The sequence below is a fragment of the Peromyscus leucopus genome, chromosome 13, assembly GCF_004664715.2.
Source record: "Peromyscus leucopus breed LL Stock chromosome 13, UCI_PerLeu_2.1, whole genome shotgun sequence".
NCBI classification, from domain to species: domain Eukaryota; kingdom Metazoa; phylum Chordata; class Mammalia; order Rodentia; family Cricetidae; genus Peromyscus; species Peromyscus leucopus.
The window spans coordinates 24,488,856-24,514,859 of NC_051074.1; the positions used below are offsets into that span (position 1 = coordinate 24,488,856).

The following is a 26,004-nucleotide window of genomic DNA, read 5'->3' on the forward strand; positions in this document are numbered from 1 at the left end:
GACCAACAGTTTCTTCTTTTATTTGTGGCTTACTTTGGTTCTTTTTTTTACAAAGTTAATTCAATCGATGGTTATAATTTTGTCTATTATTTAAATACATTAACTGAATTTTATTTTTTTCTGTCTTCCTAATGTCTTTTCATTAGTTTTGATTTAGTCTTTATTATTTCCTTCTTACTACAAAGTTTGGGCTTAGGTCTCTTTTTAAGCTCGGTGTTGTGTAAAATTAATTCTTCATTTGAGTTTGCTCTTTTCTAATGAAGGCATTTATTGCTGTCAGCTGTCTTCCTTGTCCTGCCTTGCGTGCCTCCCAGAGGTTTGGGTATTGTGCTCCTGTTTTGTTGCCATGAAGATATATTTTGATGGTTTCTTCTTTGACCTATTGAGTTTCAGGAGTGTGTTGCTTGGCTTACATGAACCTTACAGTTGTCCTCTTGTTGCTAATCAGGCAATGGATTGATTGATTTACATTTTCTTAGGTTTATTAAGACTTGTTTAATGGCCTGCCATGCTCATTTCGTGCATGTGTGCTTGTGTGTGTGTGTGTGTGTGTGTGTGTGTATCCTAGAGAATGTTCTGAGTGCTTTAGAAAGATGTAGATTCTGTTGTTGTCAAATATGATGCTGTATATGGCCTATGGTGTTAAACTCTGCTGTTGCCTTGGTTTTCTCCCTCTACACTGTTCATTGCCGTGAGTTGGGTCATTACTACTGTATTGCTGTCTATTCCTCCTTCCATGTAGCCCACGCTGGCCTTGAACTAGTGGTGAATCTCCTGCTTCAGCAATCCAGGTGCTAGGATTATTGGCATGTCCTACTATGCTCAATTTAGTTATGTCTTCTCATGAGTTGTGATGTCTTTCTTTACAACTTACAGTAGTTTTTGACTAAAAGTCTATTTTTTCTTCTCCCTCTGCTCTTTTTTCATTTCCATCCACTCAGGATGACTTTTATCATCCTTTTACCCTCAAACTTAGTGTGACCTTTAAGGTAAAATGAGTTTCATCAGATTCTATGGTTGGGATTTGCATTTTTATATACACTAAGTTACTCTGTATTTAGTTACTTTACACAAGGCATTTGCTGTGAAATTGTTGGATTCCTAGGAATGACAGAAGCTACATTCATGAAGTCTCACCAACAAAAATTTACCTAAACATGAGCTGGACAAGGATGACACCAACAGACATGTGAAAGTGGATGGGGAGAGCCCTGGAGGCTTCAGCCCTACTTAAGAACTACAGACAACCATGGGAAGCTGAGGGTGGGAGGAAAAGTCTTCCCTAGTGCAGACATTTAAAATAAATATCAACAGGTGAGGACCTGTGTGCTCTTTGTCATCATCTGCCCTTCCTTCCTTCCTCTCACCATCTGTTCTTCTAATTTGATGGCCTGATTCGATTCCTGACCCCTCTTATTGACTACATGGTTTTCTTTGTTGTTGCTGTGAGGCACAACACAAAACACCTGGAGTTGTAACTTAAAATCTATGCTATTATTTTCCCCTTCAACTCCATTTTGTGTTATTGATACTACAACTTAAACTACTTTGGTTAGGCTCTATTAACTGTACATATTAATTAATGGTGCCTATTGTGTTTTATGCACTATGCATATAATGTAGCCTGATCTTGTAAAAACAGTTTTAATCGACACTCTCTCCTCACACGCCTCCCAACCCTAGTAACTTCTTGTGACTCCTTTCTTCTCCTCTTACAGCATCCTCCAGCATTATTGATTTTGCTGCAATGTTGGGATTTACCTCTTCTTACGTTTATGTACCATGGTTTGCTAGTTCATTCATTGATAGGGCCTTAGGTTGATGCTCTTTTAACTAGGATGTGTTGTTACAATCAGCTGAGAAGGCAGGTATCTCCCTGGCATGCTAATTTCATTTCCTTTGTATATGTAGCCAGAAACGTATAGGTGTCACACAGACTTTCATGTACGGATTCTGTATTTCTGCTTGCTATATTGCCTAGTTTTTAAATATACAATGTTAATAACAGGCTTTTGTGAAAGAATTTATAAAAATAGTGCAGAGTGAACTCAGTAGTCATTTCACACACATATTTCCTCTGTATTTTTACAACAGAAGGCCTTCTAAAACTTAAGAGTTGAGGACCTGCCAGCTTCAGTGGTAGCTGTTAAGCGTCTTGTCTCAGAAGTCATATAAAAATCAGGAAGTACTGCCCAGGTAAATTTATGTCAAAGTTTAGCCAGGTTTAAGGCCCTCTAAATCCAAGCTCTGAAATACAAATCTCCTGGGTCCCATCTGTTTGTGTTCGAGTTATATGTACTTCCTGCCAACCAAGGGCCCCGAACTTCTCTTTAAAAAAAAAAAAAATCCAAAATGGAAATACAGAAGACATGAGTAGAATAGAGGTTGTGTTAAATAAGAGTTAGCATAAATAGCGTTAGTTGCAATGTAGTCAGGGAACTCCACACATTTCAGTTGTAAACCTTGTCTACTGTTGGATGCACAGCAATGTTAGACATCAGGTACCCAGTGCAGCCACGATCATCATGTCATTCACAGATGATGACAAACCAGCCTTTGCATCTCTGTGTTGTCAAATTAGTACAGGATTCCACTCTATTCATTCTGTTACAGGAACATCATAATGCTGCCACCCACAAAGTTGTCAAGGACAAACAATCCAGTGTGTGGAAGGAAATATAAGTGGGTCAGTACATGAAGGAGAAGCGATGGAATTCATGAGATGCGCGTGGTTCAGCTGTGTTAACCAGACAGCCAGCTTGCTAGTCTGTGAGATGGCGTCTCTTAAGAAAGGTTCTATAGGGGTGTGTGGTCAGTGGTAACTTTGCTCCTGCCTGAGGCTGCAGCAATAAGTTGCTTGTTTTTTACTTTTCTTCAGTATCATTGTAATCTCCACAATCATTTGTTCCTCTTTCTTCAACCATTCCCTTAGAAATCTGAGCTCATGGTTTTCTGCTAGATGAGGACCTGGCTCTTCATCTTATGTCTTCAGCTTTCTTTGGACCAGCTTCTCCCCTTCCTCTCTGCTTCCGTAGAGGAGGCTCATGTAGAAATCCTTCCAACTGCTCTTCTCTCTGTGCTTAAGGGATCTTGAGCTCCTCCGTCCTGAGATTTGGAAGGAGAGCTGCCACTTCTTTAAATAACCTTTTCTCCCCTTGTCTTTCTTGGACTCTTGAAGTACGACTATTGGTTCACTTTTGGTGTTCTGGAAGGCTGTAGACTTTCTTTACTCCTTTTCCTTTTTCCTTTTTTTTTCTCTAAATGGGTAATTTCAAATTATCTGGGTTTTCTTCTTATTTTTAATTTTTATTTTACTAGATGTTTATGGATGTTTTGTTTGCATGCATGTCTGTGCATCATGTGTGTGCAGGGTCTGATGAAGTCAGAGAAGGTATTGGATCTCCTGTCATTGAAGCTACAGATGGTTGTGGGCTACCATGTGGATGCTGGGAATCGAACCTGGGTCCTCTGGAAGAGCAACCAGTGCTCTTAACTGCTGAGCTGATTCTCCAGCTCAGACAACTGATCTGTTTTTGAGTTCACTGATTTTTCTTCTGTTTGATTGACTCAGGCACTGAGTCTCTGTCAGAATTTCCATGTTAGGCTTTGTTGTCTTTGGCTCCAGATTTTTTTCTATTGGTGTTTCCTATTTTTACATTGAACTTCTCATTTTGTTTTTATACTGTTTTTCCTGGCTGCATTTCAGTTTTCTTAAATCATTGTTCTTGTATGCTCACTGAACTTTTAAATGTCTATGTTTTATTGAAAAATGTGTTTTATACAATATGTGGGTCATATTTTCCCCTCCCCCAACTCCTCCCAGATCCTCCCCCATTTTTTCTTTCTTTAACTGATGGGGAATGTCTTTCTGTATGCTGTGAATGTGTTGCTCTGATTGGTTGATAAATAATGGCGTTTGGCCTATGGCAAGGCAGCTTAGAGGCAGGTGCAAAATTCAAAGAGAGAGACAGGGAGAAGGTGGAGGAGACGCCAGCTAGCCGCCCAAGGAGCAACACGTGACGGATGCAGGTAAAGCCCTGGAACATAGATTAATAGTTATGGGCTAATTTAAGATATGAGAGCTAGCCAGCAAAAGGCTTGAGCCATGACCATACAGTTACAATTAATATGAGCCTCTGTGTGTTTACTTGGGGGATTAGAGTGGGAGAGATTTGTCCTGACTGCTGGCAGGCTGGGACACAGGAAATCTTCCGTCTACATTTAACCAACAAAGAAAAGCACCAAGAAACAAAAACAAAAAACACAAACACAAACCCCACAAAAATGAAAATGAAAACAAACAACAAAAGATCAAACAAAGTAAAATAAAACATAAGTCCCCACACAACACTGAATCCCTTTGTTTTGGGCAATTACTCTTGGGAACGAAGCCTGCCCTGGAGTGTGGATATTAATTGCAGATAAATTCTTTTTAGGGGTAGATGTCCATGACCACATCCCCCATCAGTGCTGGGACCCTGTCTGGCTTGAACCTTGGCAGGCCTTATGGGTACTTGACCATTTGAAAATCTTCACAGTTTTTATTTCTGTGTGTGTGTGTGTGTGTGTGTGTGTGTGTGTGTGTGTGTGTGTGATAAAGATGGTGGGGGGAAGGGCTGCTTATATGGGGAGGGGTGTCCTGGTACCTGTGTGAGAGGCCAGAGGAGGACTTTGGATGTTCTGCTTGGTCACTCTTCTCCATAGTCCCTTGAGACAGGGTCTATGTCTGAACGTGGAGCTAGGCTAGAGGTCCGCAAGCCTCAGGTCTTCATGCTTACACAGCAGGCTCTCTTAGGTATCCCAGCCCCACTCTTCACTTCTTTGCAGTGTGTTGCTAGGGACTGGTTTTGTTCCTTGGTAGTGTCCTACCTCCTTGAGGACTTGCATTGCCTGCTTGCATTTGGGATCTAGTCATTCCAGCTAGTCTTTTCTGATTGGCTTCAGGAGAGGAAGATCTCCAGTCAGCCTTCTCACAGGATCTGAGGCCTTCTCAGCCCCTTTTCTAGATACTCCCAATATACCCTACTCATGGGGCATGTCTTGTGATTGTGTGTATTCCCTGTGTCCTGAAAGTCCAGTCCTGGTGTTGCAGTTCTCCTGCTCATTCTCCCCGGGGCTGTGCCATGTTTTCTTTAAGTTATGGGTCTTCTTTAACCCAGCAAAGTTGAAACTCCTGATAATCACCATATTGTGTAGCACTGTTCCTATGAAGCCACGAATGGCCATCTACTCACCCAGAGAGGGAACCAGAGACAGATCAAAGTAAGGGTACCTCTGTAGTCCAACTGGGTGAACCAACGAGTTGTATTGGAGTTACTTACTGGTGTATGGGTGAGGGGCCCCTTGCAGGAGCAGAAGTGACTTAAAAACAGTGCATCATGAAAGCCCTGGAGCCCAGCACAGCCAGCAGACAGCTCCACAGCTTGGAGAGTATCTCTTTTGGGCACTTCCCAACGCTCATGCTTTTGGTTAGTCTTGCCTATTATTGAACGTTGTATAAAGGCATCATTTGGTGTGCTTTCCTGCTGATGGCTTTCTTCTATTAGCATGTTTGTGATACTTGTGTGGATGCATACTGTGGTTTTTACCATGTCTGTACCGTATTGCTCATTGTACCCGATAACTCTCCCATAATCTATCCATTCTATTTTTACTGAGCATTTTATTATTCAAAGCATTTAATGGCTTATCATTCAGATTACAGAAGTGTCCATCTTTTGGGATACACGTCTGTTGTATTTCAGATATTTTTCCAGTTCTAGGATTTCCATTTGATGCTCTATGCACACTCCAAATAGCTCATTAAAATTTTTGCCTTTATTTATTTCACATGTTTTCTGTGATTACTTTGGAACACATTAACCACAATTGTTTTAAAGTTCTTGGCTATTAGCTCAAATATACACATCACTTAATAGTATAGTGTGGTTTTAGGTCATATTATCTTACTCTTAGGCCTAATATTTGTGACTGGCTAAAAGAGATTGTACATAAAAGTGACGGCAGCCTTGCATTTCAGAAACTGCTATATTCCCCTAGAGAGGGCTTTCTATTTCCTTGGCAAAACTGAAACATTAGACCACTGACCTCTGTAATTATTTCATTAAAGCTTTCAGCCACTAGGTTTAATCTAATACATGATTATATATTTAGGCCTAAGGTTTCCATTTTCAGCCCTAGCACCTCACAATATTGCATACTTCTATCATGATCTTGGCTTTGTGCAGATGTAACTAGGAAAATGAGGCAAATCAATAATTATATCTTTCTGAGGCTTCACTTTTTGAAAACAAAAAGGTAATCTTACCTTTAATTATCTTCATTGCTTTGATAGCTCCCAAAGAAGAGGGCATCGGATCCCCTGGAACTAGAGTTACAGGCATCATGAGCTGCCATGTGGGAGCTAGGACTCAAACTCAGGTCCTCTGTAAGGGCAGCCCATGATCTCAACCACTCAGCCATCTCTCCAGCCTTGTGCTAGGTGCTTTGGAGGCATGTTGTTAATTTTAAACAAGCAGAATTATTTTAATTTTCAGATTCCTATTGATTTAGGATCAATCAACAAGCTTTAATGTCCGCATAATCAGTGTATAAGAAAACAGTATTTTCATTTCTAGCAGCAATTACTTTCTGAGAGCCTTGATTCTTTAGACAAATTTTGAAGGGAAAAGTAAAATGTTCACAGTTCAGGAAAAGTCACATGTGTTCTTTCACAGCATCACTTGGTTTATATTTTCCTTTTTCCATCTTTCCCCATGTGCAAGGGTTAATTACAGAAGTAAATACATATGGCATTTTTATACATTTATATTATTGCTCTCGGGTAATATTCACTCCCCTTAGTGTCCTTCCTCATTCCCTTTCCCATGTCCGGGTCCCCCATCTCTCTCTAAATAGTGTCCTTTCTGCTCTCCTGTTATATAGACATAGAGTTGAATCTAGATTTCCTATGAAGGAAATTGGTATATTTCATCTTTCACCCCATTATCCTTTCCTATTCCCCTTCCATTTAGATACTTCTTCTCTGCTCATAGCCCCCTTTTTTTCTTTTACGTGATTTGTGTGTATGTGTGTGTGTGTGTGTGTGTGTGTGTGTGTGTGTGTGTGTGTGTGTAGACTGTGCCTCTGAGAGAAAGTGTCATGTGTGCCTTTTGCCTTTCTCAATCCAGGATATTCTGTCAACATAATGGTCTGCACTTGTGATCATCCTCCTGCAAATGACATAATTTCATTCTCTTTTAATGACTGAATAAAACTTCATAGTGTCAACATACCACATTTTCAGAAATAAATTCAGATATAGAATTTGCTAATTGAAGATAAAAAGATACAATTATCAACTGAAAGTTAAAATAGCATGGGTGACACTATAAGGAAATCCACTCATATCTTTCTGGAAATCACGAAATTCCATCAACATTTTATCACAATAGGAAAGGGGCCAATGAGGCTCCTCCTTTCACTGAGTGGAATGGAGGAGTCAATGGATAAGCATTCATTATAGAAATGTCAGCTTGTGAACCAGTGATTAAATTATGAAAAAGAAATCTCTTGCCCCAAACAAATCAGCCATTCTAGAAAGTTAAAGGTAGATGTGCTGTCCACCATAGCACCCCTGCATCCCCCGACCACTCCTGCTTCTAGCCAATGAGCTATTATTGCTTGTAAAACACTTCATTCTTTTAAGTACCACTGAGAAGAAAAATAATGCCAATTAAGTACTTACGTTTTCTTATTCTGAGAATGCATATTTATTAAAAGGATCTTACGTTATTGTTTCAAGCATTCTTATTTATCTCTCATATGTATTTAACATGCAGCATATTAGTCTAATAAATTTCTAAAGCTTTATTGTCTTGTAAGTCTGAGCACTGAATCAGTTTTGACTCAACCATCACTGCTGTGTTTCCCACACATTGTCAGCCTCTGCATCACCAAGGGTATCAATATTGAACATTTCTTTAAGGAGTGTTTTAATAGCGTCCCTGAGCTTTTCTTCCAAGGTGTTGTTATGATATCTTCATACAGTCTGCCTGATGACAGCTAGGGTGTGTCCCATCTTTCCTTCAAATGGCCTGCTCATGGCGCATGGACCAAAGTAGCTTAGGATGACACCAAAAGCCAGCTCTCTTCAATCACCAGGCAACCGAGCCAAGTTAGTACACACAAGGGTGATGATCACAGAAGGGCCGCTCCCTGGCTGACAGTAGCACAGGACTTTTATGATTTGAGAAGCACTAAAATGTACATAGTGTGCTTGGGTGGTAGACTTTGGAATATTCTAGGCCACTTTGTATCTGACTTTCTTATGCGTGATGTGTTCTTTATTCCTGGCCATGGGTCATGTGTGTCTTTCTGCAGACAGAATGTAGAGAAAAGGCTAGTGTAATACAGTGTTTGATATTAAGCCTTGACACTCAGGGATTATGGGGCAGATTATTGTAGCATTATTGAGTGATTAGGAACATAAACAACGAGCCCTTGAGAGAGGATGACAGAAGCAGGTCTTGTTTTCACTGGTTTCACAGGGAGGCTGCTGTAGTCTCTCCTGACTTCTATTGCACCATATGTTATAGAAACATGGATGTGAGTGTTCCTCCTCCTCCACCCCCATGATCTTTCATCACATTCTTACTTCTTTTTGCCTACACACCATTCAAAACTCATTGATTATCATTGCTATCCATTCCTATTTTTAAAGCTTTCATTGATACTGGGTTTCTTTTTCTTTTGATTCAGGCACTCTCTCTTTTGCCCAGGGTACCTTCAGATTCATAAACTTGAATAGTCATCCCACCAGAGCCTTTTAAATAATGGAGGCCATGAGCATTCACAATCATGCCTGGGTCAACGGATGCTCTTTTTTCCCCGTGGCGTCTTTTAATTACTTAAATATTGTAAATGTCACAATTTCTTACACTTCAATTAATTGATTCCAACAACAAGTTAAATATCATTTGGTTTTTAAACCACTTCTAATCTTGAGAGACTTTCTAGTATGGTTAGATGAACTCTATAAAATGAAGATTAGGCTTACAAAGTAGCATAGGGTTAATGAGTTGTGGGCTTAGAATCGACATGATTTTCAGTGTTTTCCTGAGGAACTCCTAGGGAGTAACTGTGCTCTTGTTATCTCTGTTGTCTTTGCTCCTTCCTAGCTCTTAAACTTTGTGTTAGATTTGACTCTTTTAGTTAGAAAGATAGGAACACACCTCAGAACGGCTTAAGCAGGAAGGGAAGTTATTAGCTCAAAAGCTGCAGAGCCCTGGGCTGGTATTGGATCAGCTGTGGTTCCATCTGGCAGCTCCTTGCCCCCAACACTTGAGTCTGTCTTCCTCTAAGGTCTTTGGTCTCACTGAATCTTTCCTTTACTTGATAGCCTCTGCATTTGACTAACCTAACAGTTCTGGGGAAAAAATTCTGTTGTTTATTATCTCGAGTGAAAGTCTTAAAATCGGTTGGTTTTAGTTTGGTTTATATATCCATCCCTGAATCAATTACTCTGGCCACAAGGATGGGTTTCATTGAACTAGCCCTTTCCTGGTTATTTTTTTTTTTTACCCTGAAACTCTGTGTAATCAGAGTGTGGCTCCCTTAAGTTAAATCAATTAACTGTATGAAGGAGGTTACTTGGGTTGCTTAAACCTCATGCTTTAGTTTAGATTTGTAAGTAGAAGCCTGGTTTTGTTTCTGATGCGCAAACAAGGTGAAGTAAAAACCATCAGGGTGAATCAGAAAGTAGATTTAAAAAGTAGAACCTGAAACTTGGCTGTTATTCTCTCAGACTGGCAAGGTGGCAAACAGTTTGAAGAAAAGCCATGTCTGTTCAAATTCAAAGAATGAGAAATTGATAGTGTAACAGGTACTCCCTGGATGTCAAGAGTTCCATGTGCAACCTCCAGGTCTGAGAATATAGGTCAGTTAGCATTCTACTGGATGATGCACTCTGGGGAGCAGGGTGTGATCTTACCTTAGGAACTTCCCCATCTCTCTGTCTATCTCTCATCTTGTAAACCTCCCTATTGGATGTATGTTGGTTGTGATGTCAGTTTACGTTCCAAGTAGCTTCTCTCTCATATTTGTTAACACTCCCTCTGATAATTTTTGGTGAATGTCTCATGTCTGAATTCTAGTTTACCAGTTTTCATTTCTAAATAGAATATCTATATAATGTATGTGTATGTATTTAATATTATTTACTATTTTCCTATTTATTGAATTTGTCGAGGAGTCCATGTTTTCATCCATTTCTTTGAGAGCTTCTGTGTGCTTGCTTTCTGACTTCAGAGAGGTGGGGAATGTTCAGGTTAGCATGTACACTTACTTTTATGTTCCTCTTGACCTTGTCTATTATTATGAAGATTTCCAAGATGTTCATTCTTTGCATCTTGCTTTTTCTGACTTTTATGCTATAGATTTCCTCATGAGTTTTCAGTTAACAGAAAAGTCATGAGCTCATCTTGGGGGAGGCTTTCTTTCCTATGCATTTGAGGCATATCTGGAGGCTCTGGTACGTTGCTATGGATCAGCTTTGCTGTCATGACTTTGGAATCTCTGCGTTGCTATGTGGAGGGAGGTGGATCCTCTTACTTTCTGGTTGTAAACTTTGAGTTTCTGACTTCCAGGTGATTGTTTTGTTTCAGTATTTTAATAAAGTAATCCTTTTCTGTGCTAATGCCTAGCACAGTAGGTGGAGGCATCTCAATTCTTAATCAAGGAAGGAACAAACTTTCCTTGGCCCTTGACTATTCCGATATAATAGATTTTAGCTTCAGACCATACATACAGTACACAGCTTCCATTTCCAATCACAAACAAGCATTAAATAGTCAAAACCCTTGTCCAGGTTCCATTCTGAGAACATGGTGTCCAAAAATGCATGTTTGGCTTTTAAGGACGACCTCTCATCCTTTACTTTGTTTTAAGTATTTATGGAATGTTAAGGTAAGACAGAGTCATGTGATCAGACAAGGCTATGGTGGTGATAGAAAGTTGTATGCGTGGTATAAACTCACCATTTTAACAAAGCAATACTGTTTCTGTAAAACATAAAGACCCTAGTATTCAGGGATGATTTCCTCACCTCAATTTTATCTCTTATTTTTCACATTTCTCTCTAATAATCTAGAACTTCCTTACACCATACAAGTATTTTTGGTATGTTTTTTCAGTATACTTTCCCCCCACTGTTTACAATTTGCCCCAAATCAGCTAGTTATTTTGTATTTTTCTAGGTACTGGGACACGGTGTAACAAAATGTCTATATTAATTTATATATAGATGTACAAATTTAAAGTTTTATTTTTGATTCTCAAAACATAGATTCTAGCAATTTAATAAGACTCACAGGACAAACAGAATTAGTGGGAGCTGCTGCGTGGAAAAGAAGGGATGAGTTTGCTATATGGTAATGTCAGATTGGTCAAATAAAATTTAAAAACACTTTCAAAGTAAACATATACTCTGGGAGGAAGAACTATGGCTCTCAAAGATGTCTACCTGCTGTTCCTTAAAGCCAGTGACGGTTGAAATTGAAGCTATAGTTAGAATTGATCTAACTATAGTATAGTAAGAAGTAATCTTAAAATGGGGGGATAACTCTGGATTATCCAAGCTGACTCGAACAATCGCACGATTCCTTTAAACATGGAGGAGGCAGGTCAAAGAATCACTGTTAAAGTGTGCTGTTTGGAAAAGACTTGACCACGTTTACAAGGTAAAGTATGGGACTGTGAGGCCAAGGAACATTGACAGCATCCACAATCCAGAAAAGGCAAAAAGAAAAATCTATTTTCTATAGCCTATAGAAAGGAGCACAGCATTGTGGGAGCCTTGATTTTAGCCTGATGTGACCCATGTAGGACTTTTGACCCCTGTTCCTGTGTGTATAGTGTGTACCAGCCAGATGGTGGTGGCACACACCTTTAATCCCAGCACTATATAAATCTGTGTATTTTAAGCCTTTGGCTTAGAGATATTTTGTTACAACATTGATAGGAAATCAATTCATATACTCTATGACTTGGGAAATCTAGCTGTGGCCCTAACAAAACTGGACTGTGTGTTCATTTTAGCAAAGAAATATCATAGATGTTCAATTAGCATTACTTTTAATACCCTAGACCTGAAAATGCCCCAAATACATATTAGTAAGAAAATCCAAAGACGAATACTCCACAACGGTTAAGACTGGACAAGTGCATCATACTGACAGTGTGGTGACTGTCACAAACATGCTTCTAACAATGACAAACCATGCATAAGAACAAACGCACACTGAAAAATTACATCTGTACAATATCCCATTGCATTAGGAGTTGAGATAACCATCAAGATGTCCCAATGGAGGGAATCAGCTAGCGATGTTCAGTCTCTTGATCCAGGTGTTAGTTCCATGTCCTTAATGTATGAGCATATGTGGAACTGTATTCTTGCATGTACTGTTCTGTATATATGTTATCCTTCAGCTGAGAAAAGACAACATCTCTCCACACCAATTCCTTTTTCTCGAGAACCCCCAGTCTGTTTGGTATGGGTGTAGCTTGATGAGGTTGGGGTTCACGGGCCTGGTGCTGGTGAGACTCCACTGCTCCTGCCCAGCTGGATTCCTGCTGGACTTACACTATCAGAGTAAGGAAGTCTTTGTAGTACAAGCTTTGGTTTGCTTGATGAGAATTCATAATAACGGTGTTCACAAAGACCTACTACTGTTCAGAAGTGTTAAGGCACAGATAACAAAATGGTTTGATTTCTGCCAAAAAAACAAAAACAAAAACAAAAACCCAAACAAACAAACAGGTTTGGTGCCAGCTGGGCAGCATGCCATTCTGAGCAGTAGTCAGGAGTCAGAGATCCAATGTATTGAGGGTATCCCTGGAAGATAATTTTTCTGGGCAGTACTTAGTGATGCTAAGGACATTTCATTTTATACAAGGATTCAGCATGGTGTTTGTTGAAAATGTGTTACAATGAGTTTAGTCTGTCCTCTGTATGGTATGATATTTGTTATTGTTTAAACATGACAGTCTGTTTGAGTTCTGCTACCAGCTGGCTCTGCAATGTTAGGTAAGTAATTTATTGGTACACACTCTTTTTTTTTTTTTTTTTTTTTTTTATTTCTGAGACAGGGTTTCTCTGTGTAGTTTTGAGCCTTTCCTAGAACTCATTTTGTAGACCAGGCTGGCCTCAAACTTACAGAGATCCTCCTGCCTCTGTCTTCTGAGTGCTGGGATTAAAGGCGTGTGCCACCACCACCTGGCTGGTACACACTCTTACTCTCAGAGAAAAATATATGCTGAAAGTACTCCTATGCATCAGCCCAAACTTTGCCTCCATGCTATGGTAGAAGAAGCAGTGACATTGTTTTAGGAACGGAGAGCCTGAGTTTAGCTGTCCAGATGGGGAGCTGGGCAAGTTCTAACTTTACTTGTCTCAGTGATGTCCCTTTGGCTGGTTCTGCCTCGGCGGGCTGTTGTGAGGCTACAAAAGTGGCATCTGCAGAGAGCAAAGGACCTTAGGGCTACTCAGGGGTCCACATTATTCTGGCTGGAATAAATGAGATTGAGGGAATGGTTCCTGGATCCTTGATGGATGCCCAAAACTTTGGAGGCTTGCCCTCTGTTTAAGGAAGCTTAATGTTTGCATATAACCTACCCACCTGCGTCTATGTAGTTCACATCATCTCCAGGTTATGTAAAATACCTAACAGTCCTCACACAGCACTTCATGTGGGTTCAGAGTAGTGGTTAATATGTGGTATATTCAAGTTTTGCTCTAGGTTTGTATGTGTTTATGAGCAGACTTGGCAAACATGATATCCACTGAACACCATTCTGCCTCTAATCCTTTTTGCTCAGCAAACTGTATTTTATAGATTTGTGAAGAATTGGATGTGTATCAATTTCCCTATTGACTTTAAATGCTATGTGATATTCATTTTCAAATAAATAATAACATGTTTTTCTATTGATGAATATTTAGGGTCTTGTGACCCTTGCCTCACAGGAGATAAATTCTACAGTGAACACCACAGGTTTTGTATGCGTGCTGGAGTTTTTCTGTGTATCTAGTAACTGCTGCATCGTGGCTGTGTAGAGCATCAGCCAGAGCTGGCTTTATCAAGTACTTCCAAATGCTTTACTAAGTAGCTGGATCAACTGCCACTTTCTCAGCACTCTGTAAGGATTCCTGTTGCTTCCATCCCAGCTCTGATCTCCCTTTTCTTTGCTTTCAAATACTGGTGTGAGACATTACCTCTTAGTATACATTACCGTGGTTTCTATCAATAGTTTTGTTTCAATGATTATTATGTCTCTTTGAGTTTTCTCAATATTCCCTCCCTCCCTCCCTCCCTCCCTCCCTCCCTCCCTCCCTCCCTCCCTCCCTCCCTTCTTTCTTTCTTTCTTTCTTTCTTTCTTTCTTTCTTTCTTTCTTTCTTTCTTTCTTTCTTATTTTTTGTTTGTTTTTTATTTTTATTTTTATTTTTATTTTTTATTTATTTATTTATTTTTTTATTTTTTTTTTTGAGACAGAGTTTCTCTTGTAGCTTTGGGGCCTGTCCTGGATCTCACTCTGTAGACTAGCAGGCTGGCCTCAAACTCATAGAGATCCGCCTGGTTCTGCCTCCCGAGTGCTAGGACTAAAGGCATGCGCCACCGCTACCGGCCAGTGTTTGTTTTACACTTATTTTTCTCTGCACAAAACCAAATATCATGTATAGTTAAATCAGTTATTTATTGTGAGAGGTAAATTCATAGACATACATCTAATGCTTGCTTTTTAATAAGAACTTGTTAATACTATCACCAGCAACGATAATTATAATGTTTATCAGTGCAGCAGAATTTTGAATGGTATTTATTTTCCTTTTTCTGTTGTTTATCCCTGACGTCCTTCCTTCAGGATTCTCAGAATCCTCTATCTCCCTGAAGGGAGCCACAATTTATTTAGGTGGAGACTGATAATATCTAGAAGGCAAAATGTATGGCAAAACATGTGGTGGACACATTCAGTGCTACTGAGCTGTTGCTTACTCCTCCTGAATCTTGGTGTAGAGCTGAGGAGTGTGTGAACCCATGCCTGTAGGCTGCACCCCATGTGCAGTATGCCCGCTCCTAACAGGTGGCAGATGTGGGTCTGTCTGCCCCCGTGAAGACACCCACCTGCTCCACTAACATAGTACCATGGGGACAGAGTTGTTCCGTAAAGAAGGGAAGGGGTTGATGAGCAGGAGGAGACAGAAGCGGCCGTGTCTGTTGTCAGTGTGTGCAGGGCCTGCGTTAGCATCTTCACATAGTAATTTATCTAATTTCGTTGTGACTCCCATGAGGCAGTGGAGGGATTTTGTAAGTGACAGCCATTATGCACGCTAGGGTTGAACAAGGGTCACTGCAGCAGTTAATTGGAACTACATTGAATTGAGCAAGGGTGGAGATCGCTGACATTCCTGTGTGATGGGAGAAAACACAATCAGGGAAAATTCCAATTATTTTTGGCTCGAGGGTGTGACTCTCCTTGTGGCAGTATCACTTATTACGGTATTTATTATTTGTCTAGTAATTTGTAATACTTGTTTGGATAATCGTGTTTTTATATGTAGCTGCCTGTATTTCATGGCGCTTTCATCTGTTAAATTGATCTACTGGCCTATCTCCTTACAAATATTATACTACTGTAGTAATGGAAGCCTTATGGAAGAATAAAGTGAGGAGAGGAGCACTTTCTCATAGTTCTCATAGCTATTCTTAGCTGGGCTTTTTTTTTTTTTTTTTTTTTGTCATTTGCTTCTTTGATTTACAAAATGTTTGACAAGTTCTTTGGAAAATATTAGGATTTTTCATTGGCGTAACATTGACTTATAAATTAATTTCAGTGTTATTGCCATCTTTACAATACCTGGTGAATATGTCAGTCATCCTGCTAAAAACACTCACTTCTGTCTCTGCTCAGTGCCTTCTTCAATCTCTTTTCCAAATCACTTTTAATTTCTTTTTACTAAGTCCAAATTCAGCCTGTTCTTGCTTTTGAGCTCTCCCATGACCCAGGTTTTAATTAAAATATAAAATTTACTTCATTTTGTTAAGAAAATGGCTTTTTTATTAGTGAATTCCACTCTTTCACAGTTTCATGTATGCACAGTATCTATTCTGCCCTGCCCCCCCCAGATCTCTCCTACCATGTTCATTCCCCACCCACCCCCCACAAGTCTTTTCCTCTTCTTCACTAGTCTTGGTTTTATTTCGTGTCTCACAGCGTTTAATCCTGGCTGTCTGTGAGTCCCGAGTTTGGAACTAACCATCAGAGCATGGAGGCTCACCAGTGGGTGCATAACTGGATGCCATGCTTCCCCTGACTCCATATCTGTCTGTTTCCAACAGATCAGCAGTGGGTAGTAGACCCCTGTGCATCCCTTCTGCTTCCATGGCTGACTGTTGAGGGCTTGACTCCTTTGGACCCAGTGCTGGCATACACTGCTGCTGGGAGTTGGCATGGCTGTATCATTTTTAGATGGTATTTTGCAGCTCCTCTTCCCATCCTCTGGCTAGTTCATTATTTCCACCTTCTGTGTTCCCTATTCTTTAAGGGTGTGGTAAATGCCATGTCCAGGCCTGAGCAAATGGGCTTTGCATTTACCCCCTCACTGCGAGAAGAAACTTTTCTGTTTAAGGCTAAGAGTAGCCTTTTTCTGGTTGGAGCAGGGCCCCAAATGTCTTCTCAGTTTTCCCTTCTGATATCAGTAACTAGAATTTGCTTTTTGTCTTTTTAACCACTCTTATTTCAAAGTGACACATATTAATTATACATATAAATGGGCTAGTCTTTCAATATGTGTACAATGTGATGATCACATCAGAATACAAGCACCTCAGACAACTCTCTCTCTCTCTCTCTCTCTCTCTCTCTCTCTCTCTCTCTCTCTCTCTCTCTCTCTCTCTGTATGCACATGTGTTCCAGTGCCTGTGTGGTGGTGAGAAGACAATTTCAGGAGTTGGTTCTATCCTTCTACCATGTGGATTTCAGGATGGATCAAACTCAGGTAGTCAGTTTGGCAGCAAGTGCCTGTACCTGCTGAGCCAACTTGCCAGCCCTCTAGGGGGTATTTTGCAAATGTGAATTCATTGGTGCAAACCATACTTACGCTATGGTGTCACAGAATATAAACTATTGTTCTCATGCAAGTACACACCCGTGCCTTGCCTGTTTCCCGGCCTCTCTCCTGAGTCCTTACCAGTTTCTGATAACCACTATTTTATATTTCTTTGAGACTGACTTTGGCTTCTACATGTAAGTGAAGCATGTGGCATTTGTATTTCAGGGTCTGACTTATTTCACTTGCCAAGAATGTCTTCAAGTCCAACTGTATGTCCACAAATGACCAGATTTCATTCTTTTTATGGAAAAATAATGTGCCATGGTATATGCACACCACATTTTCTTTTATTATTTCTTGGTTGGTGGATACCTTGGGTGATTCCGTAGTTGGGCTGTTGTGAGCACTGTATAAAATGGGAGTGTGGGTACTGCTTTAGCACACTGGTCCTCCTTCCTTTGGATGTTGGTCCGCTGTTGAGGATCGCTAGATCACATAGCAGTCCTGTTTCTAGTTGTTTTTTCGGAGCCTTCCCATTATTGCCTGTAATGGCTGGACTGACTTACATTTCACTTTCACTGTGTTCTTGCTAGGTTTTCTTTGTTTTTGTCTCTGGTAAAATAGTCATTCCAGCCGGGATGAGATTATATTTTATTTTAGTTTTGATTTGCATTTACTGGTACTTAGTACATTTGAGGCGTTCACACACACACACACACACACACACACACACACACACACACACTTGTTGGTAAATTACAAATCTGTTTTTGAGACATGAAAGACTACGTTTAAAGAGAGCTTCATGGAAGTATAATGATTCACACATCTGTGGCATACAATGGGATGCTTTTTAGTTTGTTTGCAGGGCTGTGAAACCATCTCTATGATCTCACTTTAGGGCATTTTATGTTCTCTGAAGATACACAACACCCAATAGTAGTCATTCCTTAATCCCCTCACTCCAGGCACAGGGAGTCAGTTGTCTATTTTCTGTGTCATCTGTGAGGAGATGTGCTGTCCTTTCATGGCTTGTCTTTGGTGATGTGTCCCTGTGTTAGTGACGTGCTGTATTTCAATGCATTGTTTCTTGTTTTTGGTTGTTGCTTTGCATTATATTCCAGCTTTGGACCTTTGGTTGTTTTCACATTGAGCTATTATGAGTAAGTACAGGAGTCTATGTGGACTGTGTTTCCTCTTCCTTGGGTGTGGCTGGAGAGAGACAGCTGGATCACTTTAATTTTTAAGAAACTTCTGTACTGTAGGTATATTATTATTATTCATTACTACTACTACTACTAATATTATTTTGTCCACCAGCAATGCATGAGTCTCTCCATATTCCTGTTACTGTCTACTTTTTTAAAAAATCATATATACTTAGCTGCTGAATGTCCTGGTTTTTATTTCCACATCCCTAATGGTAAATGATAATGAGCATTTTTATGTGGTTAGTAGACGTTTGTACATTCCTTTTAGCGAAATCTTTGTTCAGATTTGCCGTTTTTTACTCACTATCTCTCAGTTATTGAGTTGTAAGAGGTCTTTTGTGGTCTAATATGGGTCCTTTAGACATTTTGATATCTATCATTTTGCCCACTCCATGGCTTTTCTTTCTCTTTATTGGGTATAATTACAGCACAGAGAGTTTCAGTGTTGATTTATTCCACTTTAACCTCCTTTACTTCTCTTTATTATTTGCACCTATCATGTCATATCTAAGAAGCAATTATCCTAACCCAAGTGCATAAGGGCTCACCCCTCTGTTTCTCCAAGATTTAAATGACTTCAGCTCCTATAGTTAGGTCTGCAGTCATTGAGCTATTTCTTTCTGTTTTCTCTGCAGCACAGGGTATCTTTCTTAGCACATTTGTTGAAAAGACTGAAATTTCCTTATGAATAGTCTTCACACCTTGGAAAAATTAATTTTCCTTAAATGGATTATTGACTTTCAAATCTCATTCTATTTATTTAGTCTGTGTCTGTCTTTAGGTCACGACCAAACTGTCTTGCCTACTGTAACTTTGAAGAAATTTAGGGAGTAAGGAAGTACAAATCTTTCTACTGTCTTCTGCTTTTGCAAGGTTATTTTTGGCTGTCTTGGAACCCTTGCATTTCCACACCAATACTAGGATCATTTTATTACTGTGTGCAAGAAATCCAGCTAGGATTTTATTAGTGGTTGTACTGAACCCATAGGTTAACTTGGAGAGTAGAACTAACACAAAATCATGAAGTCTTCTAACCCATGGTCCCGTAATATGTACTTCCTTTATTATTTTCATTTTACAACACCAGATTTACAGTTTATAAATCTTGCACTTCTTTTTATTATGTTTACTCTTGAGCATTTTAAGTCTTGATATACTGTAGATGTAACCATCTTATTAAATAAGAAACACAGAGCCGATACAGAGATGAAAGCCAAGGGGTCAGAGCAATAGCTAAGAGCTAAAAACCTTACCCTTCACTGCTGCTGTTGTCCTACCTCTCCGAAAGAGACCTACTTCCTGTGTGTCTGTCTTTTTATAGTGTTTCTGTTCTGCCTTCTCATTGGTTGTAAACCCAACCACATGACCTCCTAGTCACTGCCTGTGTGTACAGACCTCCAGGTCTTCTATGGTTGGTATTGAGATTAAAGGCGTGTGTCTCCAATGCTGGCTGTATCCTTGAACACACAGAGATCTACCTAGCTCTGCCTAACAAGTGCTGGGATTAAAGGCATGCACCACCACTGCCCAGCTTTTGCTGTGGCTTGCTAATGGCTCTGACCCCCGGGCAACTTTATTTATTAACATACAAATCACATTTTAGTTCAAATAAATATCACCATAATATACTATGAGTGGAACCAGTTTAAAATCTGTTTTTATTTATTGTTAACTGCTTATATATAGAAAGACACTGGACTTTTTTACATAGTGACTTCATTTTCTCTACCTTCAAAGGTGCACTCATAATTTCTAGCATTTTAATGTATTTTTAAGATGTTTAAAACATCACATTATGTGATTATGAGTAGACTTTTCTTCCTCTTTTCTTACCCAGATGCCTTCATTTTCTTGTTCTTGATTAATTTCCCCAGCTGGATCTTCTTATACACTGTGAAATAGAAATGGTGACTGTCCTTGATAGGTGATGTGTAAACAGCTGTTTCTATGTCCGACCACCCATTCTCAAATAACTGTCTCAGAGGCTAAAACATGAATTATAAATGCTTGGCCAATAGCTCAGGCTTATTACTAGCTAGCTCTTACATTTTAAGTTAAGCCATATTTCTATTTATGCTCTGCCACATGGTGGTACCTGTATTAGCATGGCATGTTCATTTCCTGCTCCCTCTGCATCTGGCTGGTGATCCCTTTCTCACTCTTCTCTTTCCCATCAGCCTTAGTTTGCTTGTTCTGCCTATACTTCCTGCCTGGTTACTGGTCAATCAGCATCTTATTAAACCAATTTGAGTGACAAATCTTTACAGTGTAGAAGAGGATTACTCCACAGCAGTGATCTTAGGAGGGAAGTTTAAATCTTTCTCCATTTAATGTGATTTTAGTTATGGGTCTTTCTTTGGGCTCAGGGAATTCCCTTTCATTGCTGTTATGTTTATTGTTTCATTGTCACTGACCTTCATTAGGGGCCTTTGCCTATCAAGATGGTCCTAAAGCCTTTTCCTTCCTTCTCTTAGTAGCTGTGTTTTTGCCTTGCATTCCCCTTCCTGCTTTGCAGCCTTTTATACACCACTGGTTTCAGTTTCACAGAGTTGTGTTGGGGATTTTTTTTGTCTACTTATAGTTTTCAAATCAAATTAATAGTGAAAATTCTTATTTACTTGTTAGGATTTTTTTGCTTTGCTTATCCTTTGAGCACCCTACACTTCCTGCCATTGGAGTTTTATGAGGACTGAATTCTTTGTCTGGTGGTGAATCTCATGATTCTTCACGTCTCGCTTGTAATGCACTTGGAGCGGAGGCTTTGTGCTCATAGCAATGCACCCCACTCCTCTGACTTTTTGTTTGTTATGTTTGTCTTCCTTTGTCTTCTTAGAGGTGAAGCTATCACCACTGCTCCTCATGTTCATGCCCAGTTCTGTTTAAATTCTAACTCACCATCTAGGGAGCTTCCTGCTGACCACCTCTTGGCTTCAAGGGAACAAACTGATGTCACCCTCCAGCTCTTGCTGCCCTCTTTAGGCTTCCATTGCCTCATGGGAACCAGAGTCTTAACTTCTGCCTTTTTCTTACTCTGAGCACACTCGACTCAGCATTTTACCCTCACTACTTGTTTACTGCTTTTTTTTGCAAAGAGAGTTATTTTAATTTTTAATATTTATTTTTTATTCATGTGTACTTATATGTGTTTATATGTCTGTTTGTATGCCATATGTGTGTGGATACCCACCCACAGAGAGCGTCAGTTTCCCTGGAGGTGGAGAGATGTGAGCATACCTAACCTGAGTGCTGGAACTGAACTCAGGACCTCTGGAAGAGCAGTAAGTGCTGTTAACTTTGAGTCATCTCTCCAGCCGCCAAAGAAGGAAAATTTCAGGACTCTGTTCTTTGTTTAGAGTGAAGGAATGCCTGGAAACAAGGACGCACAGTTTGGACAGATGCTCCCAACAGGGAATAAACCTCTAAGAGATACTGCCTTATGAGGCTATGTGCTAGTCACTACATAATTCTTGGCGGAATATAAAACGCTAAATATCATTCTAGAAAGAACTGAAAGAAGGCAGGCCTTAAAATGACACACCTGGCTGAAAACAGGGATAATAATGTTGCTGTTCTCAACCTGAGGCCTTAACTGCTGTTGCTATTGCAGTGTGTGTGTGTGTGTGTGTGTGTGTGTGTGTGTGTGTGTGAGAGAGAGAGAGAGAGAGAGAGAGAGAGAGAGAGAGAGAGAGAGAGAGAGAGAAGGAGGGAGGGAAAGCTGTATTTCTGATTATTTGGTTTTGTTGTAGCAGCCTGGTAACAGGAAGGTTCATATTTAAAGGTTATGTAGGAATGTGCTTGTTAGAACCTGTCAGTTCCAGATAAGCCAGTGTGATATCTTTTGAGTTGTGAATCTTGGGGGCTCCCATGTTATCACCATATGATGTAAAAGTATACAGTTAATATATAGTTAACCAGCTACCTTCTAAGATTCCAAAATGGGTAAGGTAAAATAAAATGAAATAATGAAACATCGTGAGCCTTACTAGAGGTAAAGCAACAACACAAAGACACTCCACTGAGAAGTTCAGCAAGGGGGTTGGAGAGTTTCAGCTTCAAATGACTAAACTTAGATTACAGTTACAAGAGCTGCTGTTAGGTTTGAATGAGGGACTCGGGAACTATTCTGCCTAGGCGCTGAGACAAATCACTTAACCTCCCAGTGTTTCTCCATCTGTAAAGTGGGGTATTAGTGGCACACACGCCATTGGGGCATCGTATGTGTTAGCTAAAAATTCCGATTATAGAGATGCCTAGTATGTGAGTACTTAGGTAATATTTGCTGTTGTTAATATAATGAAGAAGTACTAATAACTTATGCATAAGTAGTCACCATTATTTAATTATAACCACCTATTAATTTATTTAAATACTAACCATTTTGCTTTGTTAACACTACCAAGGGATGAATGAATGCTAGCCTGAATAACTACTGGAACTAGTAATGAATCGGGGTAGTAATCCTGTATTTTCATTCAATATTCAGATACTAAATTCACTTTAAATTCTACACAGTATCTTAGAAGCAGCCGAAATGTTCCTTCTCTGTTCATGTTGTGGGACATAGTTTCCCTCCTGGGAACACCCAACCCAGAGTACTTCATGTTTTTAAGTGCTATGGACTGCATTTCTTACTCATAGAGTACCGTAGGCAGCGGACAGACCTTGTCTGTGTTATCCCAGGCATGTGCCACATGTCTCACCCTTTTTGGGGGTGTTTGAGGAAGCATCTTTAGGTTCCATAAAAGATGGAGGACAACTGGTGACACTAACAATACAGGAATATGGATACAGATTTAATCTGAAGGATTGGAGATGTCAAGATGCCCTGTCAGTAAAATCTTGATTTGTGCTCATATGTTAAAGGGTCAAGATGACAAGTGTCTGGCAACGTGTGACTGAGGGCTCCCAATGGGAGGCTGAGGCTGATGGTCAACTGGAATATTAACAAAGCACTTCCAGTTTTTTACCAGCATATACATACTTTTTATATATTTACCTATCTCACTTTTTAAAATGTGAAACATTATTTGGAATGTTTTCTAATTAACAGCCCACTGAATCACCTTGCTGATTGTAGATAGTGCCTGGGTTCATTACAACCTAAGTCTACTGCATAGATCAGTCTGACCATCATTTGTCATTCTTCTTTTGATAACGTGCTTTGTAGTTGCACATTGTTCTTTCTTGACTTTTTAACAACTTTTTATTTCCTCGAAACCAAGCAAGAAGATAAGTGGCTGGTGTGCTATTTTGGACCCCTGGGGAGCAGACCATTTATCAAGGACAATCAGAATAATCCATATCATTAGAGACTGTGCCTAGAATATAAAGTTAGGTCTCTGTCAAAAGAAATGCTCTGTTTTGTTGACTAGAACAAGTTTGAGAATTGGCTTTCTAAGTGGGTATACAGACCTTCTCTGTAGGTCTGTGAGTTTTCCTGAGTGTCTGTCAAACCACCATTACCTGTCATTCATGTTCTATTTTGACAATACTTTATTGATTCTTTTACTCTCTGGAACAAAATATATGGGTTGTTGGGTACCTTTTATATTTATGCTTCATTATTCCTAAATTGAAAGGGAATTCAGTTGTTATCAAATTTTATTTTGAAACTCTGTGGTATAGAAGCTTTCATTTTGTTCCTGACATATAATAATAAAAATTCAGATTTCCACGATTTACACAAACCAGGGCTGCTGAGATAATTACCAGGGATTAGCAAGGCAGATCACCTTGTTTATGAGCAGAGATGCCAGTAGCAGGTGATGTCTGTTTGACAAGCTGTGGGGTGTTATTCACAATAAAAGACAAGCCAGCCTTGCCAAAGCCTATGTCTGGTGCAATAATAATCTGCTAAAGGCACTCCGTCTAAGCTGTTCATTTGCATAGATGTTCACAATCTTACCTGGAGCTAGGCATGATGAATTGTATTTACATCTTTTCAAATGATTGCAATGATACTGAATTTACTAGGTAAGTGCCTGTCTTAAGAGCATACTATCTGACTAGAAGCAAATGGATGTGAGGAATCAATTCCTTTGTTTACATTTTGTGTGTGTGTGTGTGTGTGTGTGTGTGTGTGTGTGTGTGTGTGTGTGTTAAGGAAAAAGAGATAGGAGTTGAATTTGAGAGTGATACTCTAGCCATACCGCACTCTAGAAGGAGTAATGTTTGAATCAGGGACTGATGTCCATTGGAGTAAGGGCTCTGAGGTTCCAGTATAAATCAGGGAGACGTGTGTACTCAGTTAAACCTAACAAACACATACAGAGAGTCTTCTATGAGTCAGGCATAATTGGGTAATGGAAAATTAGGATGGGCTGTTCATGGTCCTTGTTATCAGGTTGCTTGTGGTTGCACAAGGAAGGATATATGAAGAAATAAAAAATATGTAGCTCAAAGTATTAAATGCTTGTCAAGGGCATGCACAGTAACCATGAAGTGTAAGAAATGCATGCAAGATCCATTTGAGACAGGAAGTAATTGAAGAAGGCTTTTCTGAAGGATCTGAAGTCTCCTTAGTTGACTTATAAAAGGAGTAAGTAGTGATAGATGGAAAAGGGCAATATACAGGAAGGAGGGAGGTATCCAGAGGCTGAGGGTCAGAAGAAAGTGGGAGCAAAGAGGTGCACATTGTGTTGGATAAAACTGTGAAATCATTCTATTAAGTGTAACATAAAGTTAAAGGTGGAAAGAATTTATATAGAAGAAGAGAATTCAAGAAATATTCACTACATTAAAAGATAGGCAAACCTGGAAACTGTGACCTAAGGGAACGGAACAATAATCAGTCCCACTCTGTGGCTCAGGCAAAGTCAGAGCTGCCATTAGCTCCAAGCATGTCACTCTTCTTTTGGGTAGGTCTGTGCAGGGGGGAGCAGGACAATGTGTGCTGAGCACAGCTGGATTCCAGCCTCTGCTGTCTGGCCTGCTGCTGTCTAGCAGTGTGCACGTAGAACACTGTAAGAAAGATAGTATGAGAGCTCTTGAGGGGCAGTGATGAGCTTGGCTGTCATGTTTGTCAAAGACAACTAAATCTGTCTTAGGACTGGCAATTTCCTGAATATTGTAAGTTAGTTGTTGAGGCTAGGTTTTAGAATAGTATCTTCTGGGCTACATGCATATCTGTGGTATGTGCATATAACTGATGCTTGCTTCTCATCTGGTTGCCCTGTGAGGTAAAAAGTCTCACTTCAAATCACTTTTCAAAGAATCTTGACTGCTTTATGCCGATATGCTGAAGAACTGTCCTGATGGTTGAATTGTTATACATTCAACCTGATTCCTGTTTTGGGGTGCCGTGCTGTGTCTGATATCCTTCTGCCATGGCTCTTGTGTACGGTCGGACCCTCTGAGCACAGAGGCTGCAGAGAGGTACCAGTGCGTCCTAAGTCATCTAAATAAACCAACCATCAGAAGCATTTATCATAGATAAGGCCAAACACAACAGTATCTATTTTCTTATGTAAATTCTAGGTAGGAAATGAAATCTGTCACCCTTCCCATTATTTTCATTCTTTTATTAAAAGTTTTAAAACCAATCATATATATTTGTCAGCAGCTAGTTATAATAAATAAATTTGTTAAGTATTTACATTACTTAGATTCTTTGTTCTATAATAAAATACTTGAAGCTGGACACATTTTTAAAAGGCTTATTTAGCTCATAGTTCTTGTGTTCAAGGGCATGTTCAAGGGCAGGG

General features: G+C 39.7%; 1 long non-coding RNA gene across 1 annotated transcript in view; it reads left to right on the forward strand.

Moving 5' to 3' along the window:
* Positions 1-26,004, forward strand: part of LOC119088896 — a 60,164-nt gene that overhangs the window by 15,136 nt on the left and 19,024 nt on the right. The gene's annotated exons all lie outside the window — the stretch shown is intronic.